The 23,131-nt window shown below is 40.8% G+C and overlaps 1 long non-coding RNA gene across 5 annotated transcripts in view; it reads right to left on the bottom strand.

Annotated features, from left to right (window-relative positions):
* Nucleotides 1–2,210: 2,210 nt before the first annotated feature.
* The window catches only part of LOC103243121 (uncharacterized), a 98,504-nt gene continuing 77,583 nt past the window's right edge, over nt 2,211–23,131 (bottom strand). For 3 of the 5 annotated variants that reach the window (XR_012088845.1, XR_012088844.1, XR_012088847.1), the window contains exons 2-4: nt 14,871–22,099; nt 6,267–6,346; nt 2,211–2,339 (exon numbers count right to left, since the gene is read on the bottom strand). This is a non-coding gene — a long non-coding RNA (uncharacterized lncRNA). Of the gene's footprint in view, nt 2,340–6,266; nt 6,347–9,939; nt 22,100–23,131 lie in introns of all 5 variants that reach the window. The other 2 variants (XR_012088848.1, XR_012088846.1) reach the window with 2 other exon arrangements.

Genomic DNA, 23,131 nt, shown 5'->3' with positions numbered 1-23,131 from the left:
CTCGGCTCACGACAAGCTCCGCCTCCTGGGTTCAAGTGAATCTCCTGCCTCAGCCTCCCAAGTAGCTGGGACTACAGGTGCCTGCCACCACACCCGGCTCATTTTTTGTATTTTTAGTAGAGACGGGATTTCACCATGATAGCCAGGATGGTCTTGAGCTCCTGACCGTGTGATCCGTCCACCTCAGTCTCTCAGAGTGCTGGGATTACAGGCATGAGTCACCACGCCTGGCCACCATTACTTTTAATGGTAACTACGATTACTTGTGCACCAACCTTATAAAGTTGAAAATGTGGTACCCCAGAAGCTTAGGACTGAAAGTATCCATAGGAAGAATTGGGCTGAGATGAAATCCACATCAGCATAGCACAGAGAACATGAGAAAAACAAAATGCCCTCGTTTATGTGACTGTTCAATTCCCATCCTGTTTACACTCCACACTCTACCCTGGATGGATGACACACTGCTCCAAGTCCCTCAACGTCATCAGGAAGATTGTGACCCAATCTGACATCTGGTCGTGGAAAGTTGCATTTCCTTCTTATTTTATAAAATGCATATGTTGGGGAGCTGGGGGAAGAAGACCAAGTCTGACCCCCTCCAATCCATTTAATAACAGCTAACATAAATTGGGCTTTTCTTATGCGCCAGGCACTGTTATATGTATTTCACACATTTTCGCATTTGTTTCTCATGGAGGGTGATAAAATGTATCAGTTTGCTCAGCACTGATGGGTTCCCTGGAACTTGGCTGTGTTTGTGTGTTCTCATGCTACTAATAAAGAAATACCCAAGACTGGGTAATTTATAAAGAAAAAGAGGTATAATGGACTCACAGTTCCACGTGGCTGGAGAGGTCTCACAATCATGGTGGAAGGCAAAACAGGAGCAAAGTCACATCTTACATGGTGGCAGGCAAGAGAGATTGTGCTGGGAAAATCTGATTTATAAAGCCATCAGATCTCATGAGACTTACTCACTACCACAAGAACAGTATGGGGAAAACCACCCCCATGATTCAATCATCTCCACCTGGCCCACCCTTGACATGTGGAGATTATTACAATTTAAGGTGATATTGGGGTGGAGACACAGCCAAACCATATCACTGGCTATAACTGAGTGTCCTGGGCAAGCTGGGACTGCTGGTCACCCTCCACGAGGAAGGTGCTCAATTCCATTTTGCAAATGAAAGAACTGAAGTCAGAGGAGTACCAAGGGTGGCAAGGCCAGTAGGGACTTTTCAACCTGTGCTTTTAAATCACTATAGGATACCAGTTATGGAGAGCATCTTCCTATGGGAGAAAGTTGTAGCACATCAGTGAATGGATGAAGTTAGCTGTTGCTTTATCTTGTTTTAAACTTTTAGGTTCAAGGGTACATACACAGGTTTATTAAATAGGTAAACTTGTGTCACAGAAGTCTGATGTACAGATCATTTCATCACTCAGGTACGAAGCCTAGTACTCAATAGTTATTTTTTCTGCTCTTCTCCCTCCTCCCGTCTTCCACCCTCAAGTAGACCCTGTGTCTGTTGTTCCCTTCTTTGTGTTCATGAGTTCTCATCATTTTTCTCCCACTTATAAGTAAGAACATGCAGTATTTGGTTTTTTGTTCCTATGTTAGTGTACCAAGGATAATAGCCCCTAGTTCCATCCATGTTCCTACAAAAGACACGATCTTGTTCTTTTTTATGCTTGTATAGCATTCCGTGGTGTATATGTACCACATTTTTCTTGTCCAATCTGTCATTGATGGAGATTCAGGTTGATTCCATATCTTTGCTATTGTGAATAGTGCTGCAGTGGGCAAAGTAAATGAAATGAAACTTTGCAAATGAAATGAACAGACATTTTTCAAAAGAAGGTGTACATGCAGCCAACAAGCATATGAAAAAAATGCTCAGCATCACTGATCATGAGAGAAATGTGAATCAAAACCATAATGAGATACCATCTCACACAAGTCAAAATGGTTACTATAAAAAAAGTTTAAAAAAGAAAAAAATAGATGCTGGCAAGGTTGCAGAGAGAAGGGAACACTTATACATTTTTGGTGAGAGTGTAAGTTAGTTCAACCATTGTGGAAAGCAGTGTAATTATTCCTCAAAGAGCTAAAAACAGAACCATTCGACCCAGCAATCCCATTGCTGGGTATGTACTCAAAGGAATAGAAATCATTCTACCATAAAGACACGTGTACACAAATGTTCATGGCTGTTGCTTTCTTTATTACAAAGGGTTTCATATCCTCCTGGACTGAGTTTCTCTGTTGTTGATGCTGTTGGTGTTTGTCTGCTCTATGGTTCTTACACTTCCATAGGATTTGGAGGCATAATCTGAAATGTTAAATAACAGACTTTTATTTTTCTAACTAGTGTCATTCCATCTTTGAAAGAAAAATAAGAACAATGACATTAGCATTAGCAACTCTGAAAGGATCAAGACCTGATCTTCATAGTTCTATTACTTTCTTTTTCTATTTCCTCCTAAAAATAAGTCTTAGCTCCAGTGACTTTCTATGAATTACAATTTCAGAAGTGACCAGGGCTTCTCAAAGGGCACTTTCTTAGCTTCCACATACCTTCCAAATGTATATCAAGGCTTCACATCACCTGTTATACTGCCTCTATAAAACAGGTACACAGAGTGGGATCCATGGCATGGAGTCAACCAAAGAAGTTATCATCTCAAGTTATAAGGAAACTCAGGAAGAAAGGTTTCACGTGGAAAAAGGATTTTCCAGTCTCTTAAATAATTGTCCATGAGTGGATTTACTTAAGCAAGAGCTTAAGTACACTTCAAAAAGAAACCAGGGATTATAGCTGCAAGATGAACATTGCATCAATATAAGGGCCACTTGGGGACACTCTGAAATCCCAAGGCAAAATTGACTGTCTTGGTTTGACAGAGGAATAGGGCCAATTGGAGGTTTAGGCTGATTTTGTTTTTTGTGAGTCATTTTGTCTGTGAACATGCCTTACAAATTAAAACAAACCCAAAAAATCCCTAGGTGTGAGATGATTAAAGTTTTAAATCTGGTCACTTGTAAATCACAAAAGCGCTGGATGAAAGCCATGCTGTTTGGAGGCTTTTATTTTTCATTTTAAAATCTTAGGGTTTGCTGAGCTTATAAAGACTCCTTGAATCAAATAAAAAGTGAGGGTTTTTGGAGAGAGTCATTCTCTTCATATCAGATGCATTTTAGTCTATAATTTTCCACTCTGGCTTATGTGGCTGTCTAGGCTTGATTCCATCAACTCATTTAATCTCCGATTTCATAAAAAAACATGCTTTCTGTTTATCTTTGTCCAACTGAGTGCAATCTGTGCTTTCTAGCTCTCCTAACAATCCCAACTTTTTGAATTTCGTATCAGAATGCCTGTGTGGCATGGTAAATCTAGGCTGTCCTTGACAGGTTAGAAACTGCATACTCCTAGTGAGAAAATTAAGTGACTGCTCCCAAAGACACTCACTTAGCAAATTCTAACCTAAAAACAGATCATCACTTTAATCTACTGTGATTAAGTGAAGTGGGGGAGAGAAGTTAATGCAAATCAATGCATAGCTATAAGTTTTCAAAAAAATAAATGGTGAAGTTTCCCCCACAAACACTTAATGTTCATATACAAGCTAGTTGCTGAATTAGGGAAAATTTAGCATTCGACACAAGCTCATCTGAAACCAACCAAAAACAGAAACTTGAACTGAGTTTGCTTATTGCTACATCCCTCTACTTTGTAAAGCTTAGAAGACTTCTTACGCTTCAAGGAAAGTTTGATAAATAACCATCTGACCAACAGAGGCTTGACATTGTAGTATCATTTTAATATCCTACCTAATTTGTATGTATAGGTCAGAGCTATCCTACTGACCCATATATACAGATGAGATGCCTGAGTAAAACAACTGTCTTTTATTACTATTCAAGGTCCTTGTTTTGTGTATTGGGTTGGTGCAAAAGTCATTATGGTTTTAAATATAATTTTGGGATGAATTTATAAAGATATATTCTACTTCAATGTATGCATCATTACACCAAATAGATTCCCAACATTCTATCAATCAATCATTCTTATGGTCACAAACATTTGTTTCCCAAAAATATTTATAAAATTCTGTTTGTCAGCCCTATCATATATATTTTCGATCTGTCCTATCTCAAAAACTTACTACTTAGGAAACCAGAGCCCAAAATAAGTATTAATTCTCTATCTACCTACACACACACACACATATATACAGCAATAACTTGCAAATAAGAGTATGATGGGAAAGAAAAGAGAGAAAGGACAGTCTACCACATGTCATGAAACAGACTTGCTTAATTTCACTCTGTATGGGGTGTTAGAGTGTTAGAAATAACCCAAACAGCTGAGATGAAAGGCATTACTTTTGGTTATTCATTTGTTTTTATTTCCAGCTCATCGTCTGTTATACAACTTTAGCCTTTTTAAAATGAATTTATTTGTAAATAAGAATAATGAGTTGGCAACTGGATTCAGGTCTGGCCATTTTACCTGAGCAATGAAAAAATAAATGAGGTAGCGGTGTGCAAAACCATCTGACTCCCCTTTGAAATCCTCTTGTTTCCTCCTGAGATTGTCTAATTATAGAGTAATGCTGGAAGTATTCTTCACTTGCAGATTAATTAGTTGATGCTTAAGCAGTTCTTTGAACATAAAAGGCAACATGTAAATCTAAGTGTAATCAATCATCCTCAAGCTAATGATCATTTAATTAGTGCTTTCTGCTAGTTTAACAGTCCATAAAGAAGAGGGCAATTTAGGGAAGGGTCTCCAACCATTGCAAAGATGTTGGATGTAGCTATAACTAGAATGAAAAACAATGTTCAAAATGAAAGTTTTAACATTGGAAATAAATTGGAAATTGACTCTCTTCTTCTGGTGGCTAACAGCCATAAACGGACTGAAAATGAAGCTTATCTTTTAGTAGCACTTGCATTTTTCCAGAATTAGGAATCACATTTCAAATTGGGCTTATCCGATGTTTTATGGCAAAACCAAATACTTGAGGTGATATTTACAGGGCAGAAAAAAAGTTAACTCTGGAGTGTTTGTAAATATTATGAAGGCTTAACTTCCTGCATTCTTGGTAAAATGGTATCCTAAATAGGAAATCATGTTCAAGTTGAAAGTCATACGATAAAGCTAGTTGTTTTGTAAAATACTTGTATTAGACCTTCTTACATCATTTTCTAATTATTTCTGTATTACTTCCCCTATTTGATTATATACTCAAAGCCAGGCGCCTTGCCTATTTCCAGCCTTATTCAGCTAAGAGTCAGCATTCATTAAGTGAGTGAATCAATGAACAAATAACAACTAGAAATATACCTGTACAACGGATATGAGCAAATGTGGCTTTGGGTCTAAAAATTATTCTTCTGAACTTAAAAAATATTATGTCAAAGAAAATGTAAACAGTTCTGTTTGTCAATTAAGTCCCCATTCTAATGCTGGGCTAACACAAACATCATCACAAAGAGATCGTCCAGCCAACATGCTCCAGTTACCCAGCACTGCAAGGAGCCGTACTGGTTTACCTAATCAATAGCTGCATCACATGAGTTTTTAAAGCACAGTTTTCTCAACTATGAATTGGGGCAATTGTGACAGTCATATGGAATGATCACAAAACCAACCAAATAATTATTTAATAGGTGTCAGCACAATTAACATCAGTTGATTTTTCTTTTTACAAAACTTTAACTCAACAGAGAAAAAAATTTAAAACCTTGCTGAAAATATGTATAGTCCTATCTTCCATGGACAAGAATTTCCTTTGCCAACTGATAATTCAAATAGCACAAAAGCAACATTAGAGATCAGCACTGATACCTCATGATAGTAAGAGGCACACACCTCAAACCTGAGCTTTCAGGGATGTTGTAAAATTCATCATTTAAAAAGAGATTTTTAAAAAGGCAATAGCAGTTATGAAGATATATGTCCTATTAGCTTTTTCTCAAAAGAAAAAAAAAAGAGGCAGAGAATTTAACCGTGAAATAAACAATAGTATGATTAGGGTAACAGTAATACTATTTAAAATTTTACTCAAAAAAAGAAACACTTCAACAATAGTAGTAGATGAGTGTTTCAAAGTACTCAGATGTCTATCCTGTTTTTCAGAAGGATGTTTTCCATGTTCCTATCAGAACTCATGGAAGAATTTCTATATGCAATTTCCTCAAAAAAATCTCCACATCTAAATCTGATAAGACAGAATTTTGGGGCATTCCTTACCGAATAGGCTGGCCATACAGCAGCACGCATTTGACTGCATTCCGAAACATGTATCTTAAGAGGCTCTACTGAAAAGGTCCCTGCAGAAGACGAATACACAAAACCTATATTAGAACCACAGGTAAAGCGCTGGATGCAAAAACCACATTCACCCTACAGTCTTTGACAAAGGTTTTTCATAACTCAGCCTCTGACTTTTCTTACTTCTCGAGCGGATTTAATACCATCGACTTCTACAGCGTATAAATAATCTGGGTCTATGCACCCAAAGTCATGTAAGACAGTAGAACAGAACCTACCTCGATTTGAGCAAAACATCCATTTTTAGAAAATCATGAATCTGTGTAAAGCAAGGCAGGAGAAAAGCAGATATTGCTAATACCAATAGATTAAAACTTAGACCAAGAAAAAAGCCACCACTTTGTAAATGTTATCTTGGTCAAATCTAAAGTGGTGTCTAACATTTTTCCTTGGCTTCTTTTCTGAATATGAATGCTTTCTGCATTTACTTGAAATTATGAGAATGTTTTAAAACTCCGAAAACAGAACAAAATTTTTATCATTGCTGATTTATTCTCAAGCTTTCCCTCTTTTAAGAAAACACAAGAGGAAAAATAAAAACAATATAACAAATAAACAAACCTAAACAAGAGATGCTGAATTCTGCTACATTTATCATTTTGTAGAAGCATGAGTAAAACAAGATAAAACACGTGAGTGTTCATTTACACAGGTTACAAGCTTTATGAAATGCAAAGGAGCTGTATTTTACCATAGGAAGCCAAGTGAAATAGCGTGAAACACAAGTCGATCATATTCAAATAATTAAAATACAAATATATTTCATGAAGACTCTGATTCCAGACCTCCACCCTCACTGTCTTCCACCCCCTTTTATTGGAATCTCTGAAACCATTTTGCTTGGGGCAGAAAGTAGATTTTAGTATAGTAGGAAAAATGCCAAACATCCATGGCAACTTAGAATTTTTCCACTTTCTTTACATGTTCAATTGAGACCTTCATAAAATTATAAATGAAAGGATACATTATGAGCACTTTCTTTGAAGGGGAAAAAGAGGGTGGGGGGAGGCCTTGCCTGGAAGTAAAATTTTGGAGTCTATATCCTTCTTCTCTGCAGCAGAACTCTTGGGAGCTTTCTCTGCCAACAGCAGGACCCCTAAAAAAAGCTTGCCTTTGCCTTCAGAATTCAAAAAAGTAGTTTGCTCCCCTGACTGTGGGTGAGACGTTGATCGCTAGGTGGGGACTGGAAAGTCCTGGGCTTCACTTTCTTGTCCCTCAAGGACTGAGGTCAGTGTGTCTTGGCGCCTTATATCCACCCTCTCCACCCTCCCACCTTCCTTCCCCCCCACCAGGGATTCACTCCTGTTTACATTGGGGAGACTGCAACTTCTGTTTCTTAATGTTTAAAAGAAGTTTAAAAGCTTATAAAAAGGCTCTTAAGATTTCTTGGACACCAATCATCTCTTACAGAACAATATTTTGATGAGTTAAGTGTAAATGAATCAGAAACCTACGTATTAAATTTCCCTTGACATGAACATCAGTTTAAAATATTAATGGAAAAAATGCCTGGGGCTCAAAGTATTGGGGGTTTTCTCAAACCCAAAATGCTTGAACATGGAGTAGAAATCCATTTAGATCAACCAGGTTTGCTGATCCTCCCTCTCAACCTCCCCTAGATTGTAGTTACCGTGGAGGGAGTAGTATTTCCAGCTATTGACCATCTGGCTGAGGACAGATCACATTCCTGGTCATTATGCTTGCATCTCAGCAGAAGCCCAAGGCTGGGCTGAGGCTGTTGAGATGTCCAGCCGCTGTTCACTGAAGGCTGACCCTAAAGGCTGACTTTTTTTCTTTTCTTTTCTTTTCTTTTTTTTTAGACCGAGGGAACTAAATAAACAATCACAGAAGATCATAAATCACTGACAAAGATATTTAGATTTGGAACAGCCCCCAAAAACAGAATGTGCCACAATTTATCCCTCAAAGATTAACTCAGTCCTGGGTCCTATAATTGTGGATCCCATGACTTCTGATGATAAATGACACAAGGGTCAAAACTTGAGAACCAGTAGGTGTTTTTGTTTTGTTTTGTTTTAAATGTTGACTCTGGGTCCAAGAAAACACCCAGAGGAACAGAAGCAACCCAAAATCCTGAAATCAGACTTGATCCCCTAAAATCATCACCATACACACACACACACACACACACACACATATATATAATTTTTTTTTTTTTTTTTTTTTGAGACAGAGACTTGCTCTGTCACCGAGGCTGTAGTGCAGTGACGCTGTAGTGCAGATCTTGGCTCACTGCAACCTCTACCTCCCATGTTCAAGCGATTCTTCTGCCTCAGTCTCCTGAGTAGCTGGGACTACAGGCACGTGCCACCACACCTGGCTAATTTTTTGTATTTTTAGTAGAGACGGGGTTTTACTGTGTTAGCCACGATGGTCTCCATTTCCTGACCTCATGATCCACCTGCCTCGGCCTCCCAAAGCGCTGGGTTTACAGGTGTGAGCCACCGTGCCCGGCCCTGATTTTTTAAGTTAGTTTTTCATCTCTGTGTGTTTTGTGAAAGGATGACCACACACACTAGGTGAGTGACAAAATAAGGAGATGGAACCAAGTGAAAGAGATTTCAAGCCTCTCCTCTTTGGTCACGTTAGCTAATCTGATCATTTGGGACATGTGTTCACAGATACTACAACTGTGAACAATTGTTAACTTCTTGGTGAAACACACCATATGTTCAGTGCTTCAAAAGTATTATTGGAAGCACGTCTGCCTAATCTTCAACCCAACGCTCATTCTAGTAACGCACGTGAAAGGGTTCTACGAACTCTCATAAACTATCCCCACATAAACTGTTTTTACTATTATTTTCGAAAGTTATAGCCCTCACCCCCTTAAGGAAACCTTACAGTTCTTAGTGCTTTAGAAGACGCCCATATCACCTCTATTTCAGGAGGGGTGAGGACACAAGAGTTCCCTTCCAATGGGATAGTTCCCCTTGCTCATTCTTTCTCAGAGGCACTCTCTCAAAGGTTTGGCAGGGTCTGGTGGTCAAGGAAGAGTGCATCTTTACAGAAACATACCTTTTAAAAACAGCGTTCAGCCTTGTCCTACTCAAGGCATGTGCCGGGTATATGTTTGTTGAATGGCTAAGTGAACGAGTGAATGAATAAAAAAGTCATAACTTTGAGAGGTGAAGCCGGCTGGGCTTCTGGGTGGGGTGGGGACTTGGAGAACTTTTCTGTCTAGCTAAAGGACTGTAAACACACCAATTAGTACTCTGTGTCTAGCTAAAGGTTTGTAAATACACCAATCAGCACTCTGTAAAAACGCACCAATCAGCGCTCTGTGTCTAGCAAAGGTTTGTAAAAGCACCAATCAGCACTCTGTAAAAACAGACCAGTCAGCGCTCTGCAAAATGGAACAATCAGCACTCTGTAAAATGGACCAATCAGCAGGATGTGGGCGGGGCCAAATAAGGGAATAAAAGCTGGCCACCCAAGCCAACAGCGGCAACATATTTGGTTCCCCTTCTGGGCTATGGAAGCATTAGGCTTTCCCTCTTCACAATAAATCTTGCTGCTGCTGCTGCTTACTCTTTGGGTCGGCACTACCTTTATGAGCTGTAACACTCACTGGGATGGTCTGTGGCTTCACTCCTTAAGTCAGCGAGATCACGAACCCACCAGAAGGAAGAAACTCCGCACACATCTGAAGGTTGGAAGGAACAAACTCCGGACACACCATCTTTAAGAACTGTAACACTCACTGCGAGGGTCCATGGCTTCATGCTTGAAGTCAGCGAGACCAAGAACCCACCAGAAGGAACCAGTTCTGGACACAGCCCTTTTACAAGACATTTGCATACACAAATGAAAAGTTAAAAGACTGTCAGAGACAGGTATAGCACAAATTGCCCCCACCTCAACTAGCCATCCCTTCACCTCCAACCCCTCCCACCCCAGAAGATGATTAGGGTTTTTTGGGATAAAAGAGAAGCTGTACAGCAATGACACACCCCAAAGAAAGCACACTAAGATTCCTTTGCTTTATATTGTTTATAATGTTTAACCTCTCTGGTGGCCACCAGTTCTTAAAAACTCCTAAGCATTTTCACAGAAAATATAAGGAAGAGGAAAACCAGCAATAGTAACAACGTCAATGGAGCTGGCAGACACAGAAAGACTCAGAAAAATATGGAGGCTCTAGGACGCCTGATAACAAGTCTAATTTCCTAAAATGAGATCTGGGGACTGGAGAAAGTCAACAAACAAGGCAGGGAATAGGATGGACATCAGAAATGTCCAATTCCAACGTATTTTCTCAGACTCCTTTCCTAGGCAAACCTGATGAATGTGTAGACATAAATAGATAGTCCTACCATAAATTGATCTCTTTTTATCCTAAGTAATCAAGGTCCAGTCATTTCCCCCAAGCTGGGCTTCTCTTGCTATCTCTGGAGATTCAGCATAAACATGTTCCCGAAGTTTTGCTCAGGTAGATGAAGATGGCAGAAAGCATGCAGCTACTGGGGTTAGCGGCTGTCCGCTGATTATGTGCCCATAGTTTATCACCAAAAAGTTTCCATGCTTTCTCCTGGCATTTTCTCTCAAGCTTTTACAAGCCTTGTTCAGGGAGTGAAAACTCATTTTAAAGGTACTTTAGATCCACCTTTCCCTTAGGGAAAATTTCTATGCAGGGGGAAAGCAAGCAAACCAAAACAAAAGTTACACTTCAAAGCCTTACAAGCTAGCCACAGGGAGAAGGCTAAGTCTTCCCAGTTAGTTACTCAGCCCTCCCTTGTGCTAATTGCAGGAGATAGAGCCTGACTGTATTATTTGCATACTTGCTCAGAAGAAGGGCCACAGAAGGAGGTCTAGAAGCTCAGCTGGTGTTTGACTGACATCTTTTAGGACTTGGACCCCACCGACCACCCCCGCAACCACCACCACCACCAGTCCAGGACCTGATGTAATATTGCCACAGACTGATTCCTGTTGCCTTTGATATGCAACCTGTGCCTACAGTCGGCTCTCAGGGCTAAAGAAAACAGTCAGCTCTTGCAGCATCTGATTTGCCTCCTGCCCTCACTGCTGTTAATCTGCGACACGCCGCAGCCTCGAGATCGCTGCCGTTCAGAGTCGGATGTCATGGGGGCGACTGGCAGGGGTTCTTTCTTCTTTCGGTTTGATACATCCTTCCTTCCGCTGCTCCTCGCAATCAGCCGCTAGGGGAAGGAGGGAAGCAGGCAGGGGGGAGAGCAGGAGACCCGGAAACCTCTTTCCTCCCCTCCCTTCACAGGTTGCCCCATAATGACCCTGGAAACTCCCGCCTGCCCCCAGTGAAGGAATTGGTTACTCTCCCAGAGCCCTCCTGGGCATCGCCCCCTTCCTCACTTCCTCCTCTTCCTGCCCCCAGCCTCTACCCCTCCAGCCTCCTGTGGCTTCACAGCCAAGTGCCCCATCTCAGGAAGAAGAAGTTGGAGCTCCGTGATGGTGAGCTTTCAGACTTCCCACTACAACCCCCGCCTCTTCAAAGGCACAGAGGCAAGCAGTGGCTTCCCTGGTATCATTTGTGAATCTAGGAACATGCGGGAGGTATCGAAGATGGCATGTAGCCTGTTCTTCTTTCTCTTAGTAAATAATATTCAAATGTGCTAGAGGGAAAATACTTTTTAATTTATATTTTAAATCTGGTTTAGAATTATTTTGAATGTATAGTCTGTTTTCCTGGAGTCCAATTGTAACATGAACCCCAAACCGAGGAGTTCTGTTTTTATACATCAGGAAGGGGACCCACCCAGTCACCCATCCACCCATCTTTCGACTCACCCACCCACTCTTATTTGTAACTACATAGTGGTTTATTTTGCCAGCACTGAACTATGCAGCTTGTTACCCCTTTGCCAGCCTCTGCAGACAGAAAGCAAAGGCTGATCCTTCTCAATTCTCAGTTGACAGGTACATTCCTACTCTGAAGCTACAGCTGGATGACACCTCAGACAAATGCACTAATACAAAAAAGTTTGTTTTTCTGCATGTTTTCATTTTTGATTCTTTTATCGGAAGCATCTTTACGGCTGGGAGGCAGGTGCACATCCATGGCAGTGGGGGGGTCAAATATTAGAATACTTACGGTGCTTACAATTTTCATAGGATCACCCCCCTCATCCCTCATTGCCAATCAATTTCACTCTGTTTCAGGGTCACAGATCATACCCCTAATCCTGGCCAGTTGTCTCACCAATGTGTGTCACAAGGGGCCTGGGGCAAGAAAGTATAGATGACCCAGCATAACCATTGCTGCTATTGCAGAGAAACTCAAAGGGCACGTCCTACAAAGAGCAGAACACAATTAGAGGCAGGCATAATTGCAGGCACTAAATTAGCACGGGTCTCTCAGCCAGGGGCTAATCTAAGCCAGACCTCACGTCATGGCAGGCCATGAGTACATCGCAATTACAATTCAAAAGAAAAGAGAAAAATCACCCTCGATTCTCAAATGTTTATTTTTAACACGGCAGATACTTAGCAATTATATCAGAGACCGAGGCATCTGGAGTAAAAAAGAAAGGTGATTTGGGTTAATAATCTTTGAAAGGCTAAAGGATTTTCAATGTATCTATAGGACTGAGCCCTGTGCATGCTCCCCATTCTCTCTCTGACAGCAGCCACATCCGCCCCACCTCTGCCACCACACGTTGGTGCTACCCAAGGTCTCCACTCATGCACCATCCCTCTGCATCTCAAGCTTCATCGGGACCCTCCTCTGATCTGGCCTTACCTGGCTGACCTAGTGCCCCAGTTCTCTAACACATGGAGAGATGGAACTGGTAGCTTGAACCCTCCCAGTTCCATCTCTTCCCCTTGTAAGTTTTCCTGATGCCCATGGGACCCCATGTTTCTAGACTATGCCCTAACACAGAGCCTCTAAACTTACTTCCACAGGAAGGCAGAAATCAATCTTGAGCGGCCAAAACAAATATGCTTTCTCAGTGGTAGGCTTAGGAGTGTTTTTTTTTTTCCCCCTCTATAATCAACATGTATTAATTTTACATTCAAAAATTGTGTGTGTTTCTCTGTTTAATTCGGTTTCAAAATCCAGTATACAACAAACTTTGCTTCTCCTGGCTTTTTAAACTCTTTTCACATGCCATAGTCCTGGATTCACCAGTGCAATTAATTTGCCTTTAAATTTGTCACTTGGGATTCTTGGTGGTCAGTGTGGGGGCAGGGGAGGGAGGGGTCAGGGTCTTGCTCTGTCACCCAGGCTGGAGTGCAGTGGCATGATCATAGCTCACTGTAGCCTCAAACTCTCGAGCTCAGGCAATCCTCCCACATCAGCCTCCTGAGCAGCTGAAATTACAGGCACAAGCCACCATACCTAGCTAAGTTTTTAATTTGCCAGGGTCTTGCTATGTTGCCCAGACTGGCCTCAAACTTGTGGCCTCAAGTGTTTCTTCTGCCTCAGCCTCCCAAAGCACTGAGATTACCCTGGGTTTTTGTTTTTGTTTTATTATTGTTATTATTAATCAAAGTAGAAATCACAGACCCACTGTATTTCTACAGGTGAAATCATTACAAGTTGCCAGGGATTAATTTCTATGAGTGGATGAGAGAGGTCTCTTTTTCACGTTTTCTTTTTGTCTGGGGACTACTGCCCTGATAAAACTTAGGCCTTTCCTGGCTAGGACATAGTAACCCTTCCAGCCATATTAGAATGCATTTTGTAAAACTTGGCCAAACATTGGGCTGTACTGGAATGTTACCTTTTTAAATTTCAGAATAAATAGGCTATCAGCAGGATCATGGACAAGTTTTGATCATACAGAGACAGTCATTGTAATAGGACTTTTTCTGTGTTAATACAATGATTTAATAAAGCCATTTGGCACATAAATACAACTCTCTTAGACCAAGCATTCTTAACAATGAAAGAATTGAGATCAGCCTATAGGGTGTATTAGTAAAAGTGTCTTTTCTAGCTTTAGTAAAACTCTTCCATCTGTTTAGCAATAATTTTATTATTCTGTATTAAAAACCCTCCTGAAGTAGATGTGGTAAAAAAACGCTCTGCCCCTGTTATGATACTTTCCAAACAAGCTTAAAATTGCTCAGAAACAAAAGGCAGGAGAAAAAAGAAAGGGCAGTGTCTCCAGATAATGAAGTTCTGCCTTTGTGTTTTATCTGTAAAACAGTACGGTTTGAAAAGTCTGGATCCCATTTCATCTGAACTCACCATAAATGTAGTGCCTGGAATCCTCCCAAATGAATAAATTCTTTTCCGATAATTTTTAAGTGAGGAAAGATCAACAGAATAGGGGCATGAGGTGGGGGGGGGGGATTATAGGCTGGGGTGTGTGTGTATATGTGTGTGTATGTGTATTTAGCAGTACAATTGGGAGAATTCTGGACAAATTTTTTTCTTTTCTTTTTCTTTTTGGTGAGCCATGCTGAATTTTGTCTCTCTTTCTTGAAAAACCTTAATAGATTTGTGTATTTGTTGACCAAACAAATACACTTGTTCATTCCTATTCAGCTTGCCTGTCCCACCCCAAATATACTTGCCTCAGATGGCAACATGACAAAGCTCCCTTCCTTCTCTCAGATGGTTTGCGAGCTTCTGGTCTTCTTTCTCTTCTCCCTGGATTGTGCACAAAATGATGTCAATTTATGGTGGGGCAAGGGGATACACCATGGACCGTTTATCTCTTTAGTTTTCCTCCATGTTGTGAGGTCTTGCTGAGCGCAGTCCGCAACTTCTGGAGTGAGGAAGAGAACGAAAAGCTGTAGGCCTGTCACACTCACTCTCAGGATTGAGTTTACCAAAGAGGAACTGTGTAATTTCTTTATATAAATGGCTTAACCAGACCTCAAAAAGTCCTGCAATGAACACAGTTCTCTTTAGGGCTTAATGTTCTCACTTTGCTTCTTTGTTTTAAAAAAAAAAAAAAAGAGCGGCGGGGGGGAGGCAAAAAGGCCATTGATCCTCCTCCTCCTTTGACCACTGGAAGAAAGGTAGAGAAAAAGAAAAAGAAAATTAAGAAAGGACCCATGTCCCTCCTGCTTCCTCCTCCTCTCCCCATCCACAGGCAAAATCTAATAAAGATGATTAAATTACATGTCTTTTCCTCCCATTGAAATCCACTGCATACTATTCAAATATTAGAACTCAGGAAATAAGGCAGGACAAGGTCCCTCATGAAACCTTAGAAGGCAGCACAGGGGTCTGAGCTGGAGGTCTGCTTGGCTGGGCAGCTCTAATTAAGAAATCACCCTGCTGAGCAGAACTTAATCTAAATAAAATATAAAAAGGAATCCAGTGAAAACCATTACCTCCCCACCCTACCTCCTCACACACCTCACATCCATAGGCTCCGTTTCCCGAGTCCTGGGAACTCTCCCTCCCGTCACCTGGGAGTTCGATGCTGTTCTGTGTGCCCCACAGTACACTCAAAAGTGAAGTCTCAGCTCTAAGAAGAGGAAGCTATGTCTTGTGCTGGCCTCTTGCTGTTTGGCTGGCCTTTCACAGGGCCAGAGGCAGATTTAGTCAATGTTGTTTTGGTTCGGAAGGGTATATGAAATGGAGATTTGACCAAGGATTGATTAAAGAGCTGGTTATTTGCTATAGTTAACAAGGTATCGTGTATTTCAAAATACCTAGAAGAGAGGACCTGAGATGTTCCATACACAGAAATTATAAATACTAACAGTTGTGGACACTTCAAATACTCTGATTTGACCGTTACACAGTCTATGCATGTAACAAAATATCGTATGTACACCATAAATAAGTACAAATATTTGGATCACTTTTTAAACAGCAAAGAGAAAAACAAAGACAAAAAACAGTTGACCATCTGGTCAGCCCTTCTATTCTTAACACAATGAACTACCAACCCACAGCCTCTCTGCAGGCTACCTGGGTTCCTCTTGCCTGTCCACCAACTGCATTTGATGGAGTAGCCACCTGAGAACAAAGTCTACATCTGTTTAACTTGATGTTGTTCACTCTCCTTGTACTAATTAGTCCTTTATACTGTGTTGAATCAGCCTCAGACCTCTGCCCCACCCCCATCCTGGGTGCTCCCTCTGATGTTTGGTGACATCTTTTTAGCCTCACTTCCCACTCTCCTCCATAGAAATCTGTTCTATGTTCTTGCTGATCTCACTGTTGACCCCATGAGTGTGCTTTGTGACTTTGCATGGGCTGCCATGTCCAACCACAGTAGTGGTTCTTAAGTTGTTGAAAACCTGTTGAAAGAGATAAACTCTATCCCTAAGGTGGGAAAAGCACACATATGTACATAAACACAGGGTTTTGCCAGCAATTTCAGGGAGTACCTCACTCTCTAAGAAGTATATGATTACCAACTTGACCCATTTATACCTTAGGTTGCAATTTTTGCAATCAGATCTTGGTGATGATCTTGAGTAGTAGGATATAAATAACTCCCACATGCTTAGCATTCCAATAATGGAACACTAGGCATAAGTGGGTCAAACTCTTGAGATTGATTGTTCTCTCTTTACTCCTCCCATTTGGGGAAAACTCCTACTTATCCTCAAGGAGACCACCACAAAGCTTGCAGACTCCTGCTCTGTACTCCTTGATGTCTTTTGTCTGCAAGACTAATATACCACTTAACACAGTGCAATAATCATTTGTTTGCATGTCTATCTTCCTCTAGACCAAAGGCTGGCAAATGTTCTCTTAACAGTGCCAGATAGTAAAAATTTTTAGGCTTTGCAGGTCATATGGTCTCTGTGGCAACTACTCAAGTCTGCTGCTTTTGCAAAAGCAACCATAGATGATGTCTGTTTGGGCTGCTATTAAAGAATACCGTGGCCTGAGTGGCTTGTACACAACAGACATTTATTTCTCACAGTTCTGGAAGCTGAGAAGTCTAAGGTCAAGGCTCCAGTGGATTCCGCATCTGGCTAAAACCTACATCCTGGTTTGTAGGTGGTGTCTTCTCTCTGTCCTCACTTGGCAGAAGGAAAAACGGAGACCTCTGGGATCTATTTTTATAAGGGTACTAATCCCATGCATGAGGACTCCACCCTCCTGACCTAATACAATACGTTTTCATGATGCTGATAAAGACATACCTGAGACTGGGCAATTCATAAAAGAAAGAGGTTTAATGAACTTACAGTTTCATGTTGCTGGGGAAGCCTCACAATCATGGCAGAAGGCAAGGAGAAGCAAGTTACATCTTACATGGATGGCAGCAGGTAAAGAGGGAGAGCTTCTGCAGGGAAACTCCCATTTTTAAAACCATCATATATCATGAGACTTACTCACTATCACAAGAACAGCACAGGAAAGACCTACCCCCGTGATTCAATTACCTCCCACCAGGTCCCTCCCACAACACATGGGAATTCAAGATGAGATTTGGGTGGAGACACAGCAAAACAGTATCACCTAATCACCTCCCAAAGGCCCTACCTCCAAATACCATCACATTGGGGAATAGATTTGAACATAAGAATTCTGGGAGGACACAGACATTCAGTCTATAGGAGACAATATGGAAACAAATGGGCATGGCTCCATTCCAACACTTTATATGCACTGCAATTTAAATTTCATATCGTTTTCATGTCATAAAATATTTATTTGTTTTTCAAACGTTAAAAAATATAAAAACTATCTTTTTAAAAATCTCATTAGCTATTCAAAAACAGACGAGATGGGGACAGATGTAACCCAAAGGACATAGTTCAACTCCTGGTCTTGATGGAGGAGAAGCCCTCAAAGGTAAATCTTACTCATTTTTGAACTTTATTATCTAATCCCTCAAAGGTAATTCATCCTTGAGTTTCATTATCTAGCATTAACTGATACAAAAAATGCATATAAGTATACAATTGACCCTTGAACAACATAGGTGTGACCTGTGCAGTTTCACTTATACTTGGATTTTCTTCTGCTTCTGCCACTCCTAAGACAGCAAGACCAAACCCTCCTCTTCCTCTTCCTCCTCAGCCTACTCAATGTGAAGACGATAAGGATGAAGACCTTTATGATGTTCTGCTTCCACTTAATGAAAAATAAATATATTTTCTGTTCTTTATTATTTAATAACATTTCTTTCTCAAGTCTATTGTAAGAGTACAGTGTATAATACATATAACGTACAAAACTTGTATAATCAACTGTTTCTGTTACCAATAAGACTTCCAGTCAACAGTAGATTATTAGTTAAGTTTTGGGGGGGTCAAAAGTTATATGCCAACTTTTGACTGCATGGGGTGTTGGGGCCCCTAGTCCCTGCATTGTTTAAGGGTCAACTGTAATAACAACTATAAACAACTGAATGACCTTTTGATTACAAAAAATTCCTTGAGACAGAGCCTGAAAAGAACTACCATAAATGTGGCTTTGGGGACACTGTTGCGGCTTCATGTTTCATCATGACTAGAGACATACCTTAAGTAGTTAGCCACCAACACTCCAATCACAAATTCTGGAGGTCTGGGATTATTCCATAAACCACTGGGTAGATGCAAACCTTCTAGAGCAGTCTAGTATCAGTAGAGTAAAACACATCTCCTTTTAAAAATAAGATTTCTTTACCACTCCCTGCTTTCACACAATCACAGCTTCTATTTATTTATTTATTTAGATGGAGTCTCACTCTGTTGCCAGGCTAGAGTGGAATGGTGCGATCGTGGCTCACTGCAACTTCCACCTCCTGGGTTCAAGAGATTCTCGTGCCTCAGCCTCCTGAGTTGCTGGGACTACTGGCACACACCACCACACCCAGCTAATTTTTGTATTTTTAGTAGAGACAGGATTTCACTGTGTTGGCCAGGATAGTCTCATCTCTTGACCTCATGATCTGCCTGTCTAGGCCTCCCAAAGTGCTGGGATTACAGGTGTGAGCCATTGTGCCTGGCTAATCACAGCTTCTTTGAGCCTCTCTTTAATATTCTCTTAAACCTTATAGGTAGGCAGTTCTGAGACAGCTCCTAATGATCTCCTCTCCCGATATTCAAGCCCTGATGTAATCCTCTCTTCTTGAATGTGAGCTGGACTTAGTGGTTTTCTTCTAATCAATTAATACACACAAGTGATGAGCTGTCACTTCCAAAATTAGTTCAGACAAAGCTGTAACTTTTGTTTTGTTCGCAGCCTCTCTCAGTTGCCTTCTCAGCTTGTATGCTTTGAAGAAGGAAGCTGCAGTGCTGGAGAGGCTCTTGTGGCAAGGAAATGAGGGTGGCCTCCAGTCAGTGGCTGGTGAGAAAATGAGACCTTCCTTCCAACAATGGTCAAATAACTGAATCCTGCCAACCACCATATGGGTGAACCTTTCTCTAGTTGAGGTTTCAGATAAGACCACAGATATTATACTAACACCTTGATTGAAGGCTTATGAGAAATCTTGAAATGAGAAGACTAAGTAAAACCATATCTGGATTCCTGACTTACAGAAATGGTGAGATGATAAATGTGTGTTATCTTAAGCCACAAAGTTTTTGGGGTGAGTTGTTTCACAGCAATTGATAATGAATACCTCAACCTGTAGTAACAACTGGATGTCTATTTACTCATTTTCCCCACCAAAATGTTAAGTTCCTACAGGGAAGAGATTACAGTATATTCATCCTGCTACCTCTCACAGCCCATAATATACAACCTGGCCCATAATACATGATTAATCAATGTTTGTTAAATTAACATGTATTTTGAATTTCATTGAAATCAGTTAGTCAAAGTGATAATAACATTTAAATGTGCATGAGCAGTAGGACAAGGCAGATAGCTGGTTAGGATAGAAAGTTTTTGAAAATTGTGAGGGGAGAAATTATTTATATTTGTACCTTGTTGTACCCAGCTTAGGTTTTGAAAATTTTCGGAGGTGGGGGTTATTCATTTACAAAAGACTTCAAAGTTGGTGACACACCACACTAAAGAGGTCTTTGCCCTTATTGACCCAACCATACTGACTTGCCCGGTGCACAGGGGAAGGTATTACAAGGACAGGGGAGAAGAAGGAAATAGAAACAACTGTGAAAAAGGTTGGAAAAAAATAGGGAAAAGGATAGAAAAAGAGCAGAGGAAAGAGAAGAAGTAGTCAGCATCCAACCCAGATGCAGAGAAATGGTTCAAAAGAAAAAGTCTGATTTTCCTGTCTGTAGTCATAAATATTTTGACAAGGAGCTAGGCATTTATCAAAAAGGAAAAAAAAAAAAAGAATAACAGAGGTTGTCTTCCAGAGGACCCAACACTCTTGGAATTCAATGACCTAATTCTGTATATGGTTACAGTGTAGAGATTGCCTCTTGTCTGATTCTCATGGCATTGAGACCTCTGATTTCTCAACAGCACATGCCACAGCACTATCAGAGGTCAGGTTTAAACAACAGAGGGCATGGGGGGCAGTCTAGATACTATGCTCAGCAAACATATTTTTAAATCAGTGTAAATTCTCTCTGTCTTGCTGGTTGCTTATCTTAGCAGTTAAATCAACTTTTCATTACTTCTGTAGACATTATATAATATCTTCTCCCCGCAGCTCCAGCCACCAGCTGTTAGTCAGCAGAATGAGAGAGGGATTAGGTCAGCTTGAGCTGAATAACTTCCATGCTGACATTTGAGGGAACCAATTCCCAGCCACTGAACAAACCTAAATGTTCTGCAATGACCATAGACCCAAATAGTTCTTCTTCTTCTTCTTCTTTTTTTTTTTTTTTGTTTGTTTGTGATGGAGTCGTACTGTGTTGCCCAGGCTGGAGTGCAGTGGCATGATCTAAGCTCCTCCTCCCAGGTTCACACCATTCCCGCGCCTCAGCCTCCCGAGTAGCTGGGATTACAGGCGCCCGCCACCATGCCTGGCTAATTTTTTGTATTTTTAGTAGAGACGGGGTTTCACTGTGTTAGCCAGGATGGTCTCGATCTCCTGACCTTGTGAGCCGCCTGCCTCAGCCTCCCAAAGTGCTGGGATTACAGGCGTGAGCCACCGCGCCCGGCGCCCCAAATAGATCTTAAGAAAGAAACCTGAGAGCATTCAAAGGTCAAAACAATTGGAGCTAGTTCTTTCAAGCTTAAATATTCTCATCTGTAAAGTGGGGGCAGTAACTGTGTGTCTTATAGGGTTATTTTGAAAGCTAAATGTGTGTAAAAGCCTCAGTCTACTGAAAGGTTGTTCAACCATAACACTCTTTTCATTTTGTGTGGGATAATTCTTTGTTGGAGGTTAGGGACACTGTCTTGTGCATTCCAGGATGTTTAGCAACATCCTTAGTTTCTGTCCACCAGATGTTAGCACCCCACCCACAGACTGCCATCTTCTCCACCATCACCATCAAAAATGTCCCCAGACATTTCCAAGTGTTCCCTGGGAAGGTAAAATCGCCCCTGGTTGAGAACCACAGTTCTAGTGCTTGGCATTGTTCCATAAATATCAGATGATATTTTTATCATTATAATTATTACTAAAGGCAACATCACCCTGCTATGGAGACAGCTCCTTGGTCTCACGGAATCCCTGCAATAGTTGCTGCATTTCTGCGTCTTTCCGAGAGTAAGGGTTGAAAAGAGATAAGGTCAATTCATCTGACAACAATCCAATAGGAAACCTACTGTCTCCGTAGAAGTTCTTTTCATGGAAAGGAAATGGGCTACAATTTTGATCTGCTGCAGGAACTAGGTCTATTCCTCAGCCTCACGGTTTACGAAACGCTACAGACTTTTCCATGGGCATAAATTCTCCAGCTTTAGGGATTGCTGGTGTAGTTGACTCTTGAAGCTGCTCTTGGATTTCCAAGTGTAGCACCATTTTTACCTGAGAAAAGAAGGAAAAAGATATTCAAGAAGGAGCACTTTTCAACAGAAGTTACTCCATTTGCTGTTTTTGTGGTTTTGTGCTTGTTTGGGTTTGCAAGTGTGTTTTCTGCCCAAATTGTTCTTGCATATTCTAACAGTGTTTGCTTTACGTGTTTTGATACCACGCTGTTTTGAAGGTACAAATGTTTTTCATGGCATGTCTTGCGTTAAGTGTACAAACTGAGAGGTGAATGTCAGTGACTGAATAGAGTACAGTATTCCTCAAAGTTTTTAACCAAATAAACGCTAAGAGGAAAGTGAAGCGAGATTTCTGGAGGTCTGGAAGTGGCCAACTGACAATATGGCATCTCTATATCTCCTATTTTTATCTCTATGCTAAATGCAATTTTTACTTTCTGTGCTAAAATAATGTTTCCTTAGTTTCAAGGTAAAAATGTGTAAATAGACTCTCTATATTGGCTTGTTTGTTCTGTGGTTTTTCCTACTCCCTTTTTTAAAGTATATGCAGTGAATTTGCAAAGATCACAGTCTTGGTATCTAACAGATCTGAATTCCAGTCCTTGGCTATACTACTGATAGAATGGGTTAACTTGGGCATATCACTTAATCATGGGGACCCTCAGTTTCCATATCCGAAATGAAGAAATAAGAAGTGACCTACTACATCACACCATTATAAGAAGTAAAGGTAATGTATGTAAACAACAGAGGGTCAGGCACAGAAAGTTCTCTATAGTCATTAGCTGGCGTAATTATTATGAAGAGGAGTACTTTTGATGTAAAACACAGGTAGAGGGTCATAAATTTGTTAATCTGCCCCTACCTCCCAACCCTCTACCTACCCTCCATACCTGGCCACCTGCCTCATACAGATATTGCCTAACCTTTAAAGAGGAACACTTTTGATATAAAACATAGGTAGAGGGTCACGCAATACATGAATGAGAAGTGAAACAGAGGTCTGTTAATCTACGGCCACCTCCCAACCCCCTACCTACCCTCTATACCTGACCACCTGCCTCTGTGCAGA

This window comes from Chlorocebus sabaeus, chromosome 16 (assembly GCF_047675955.1).
Source record: "Chlorocebus sabaeus isolate Y175 chromosome 16, mChlSab1.0.hap1, whole genome shotgun sequence".
Classification (NCBI taxonomy): Eukaryota; Metazoa; Chordata; class Mammalia; order Primates; family Cercopithecidae; genus Chlorocebus; species Chlorocebus sabaeus.
The sequence above is the reverse complement of the archived record's forward strand: the minus strand, read 5'-3'. Positions and strand labels throughout refer to the sequence as shown.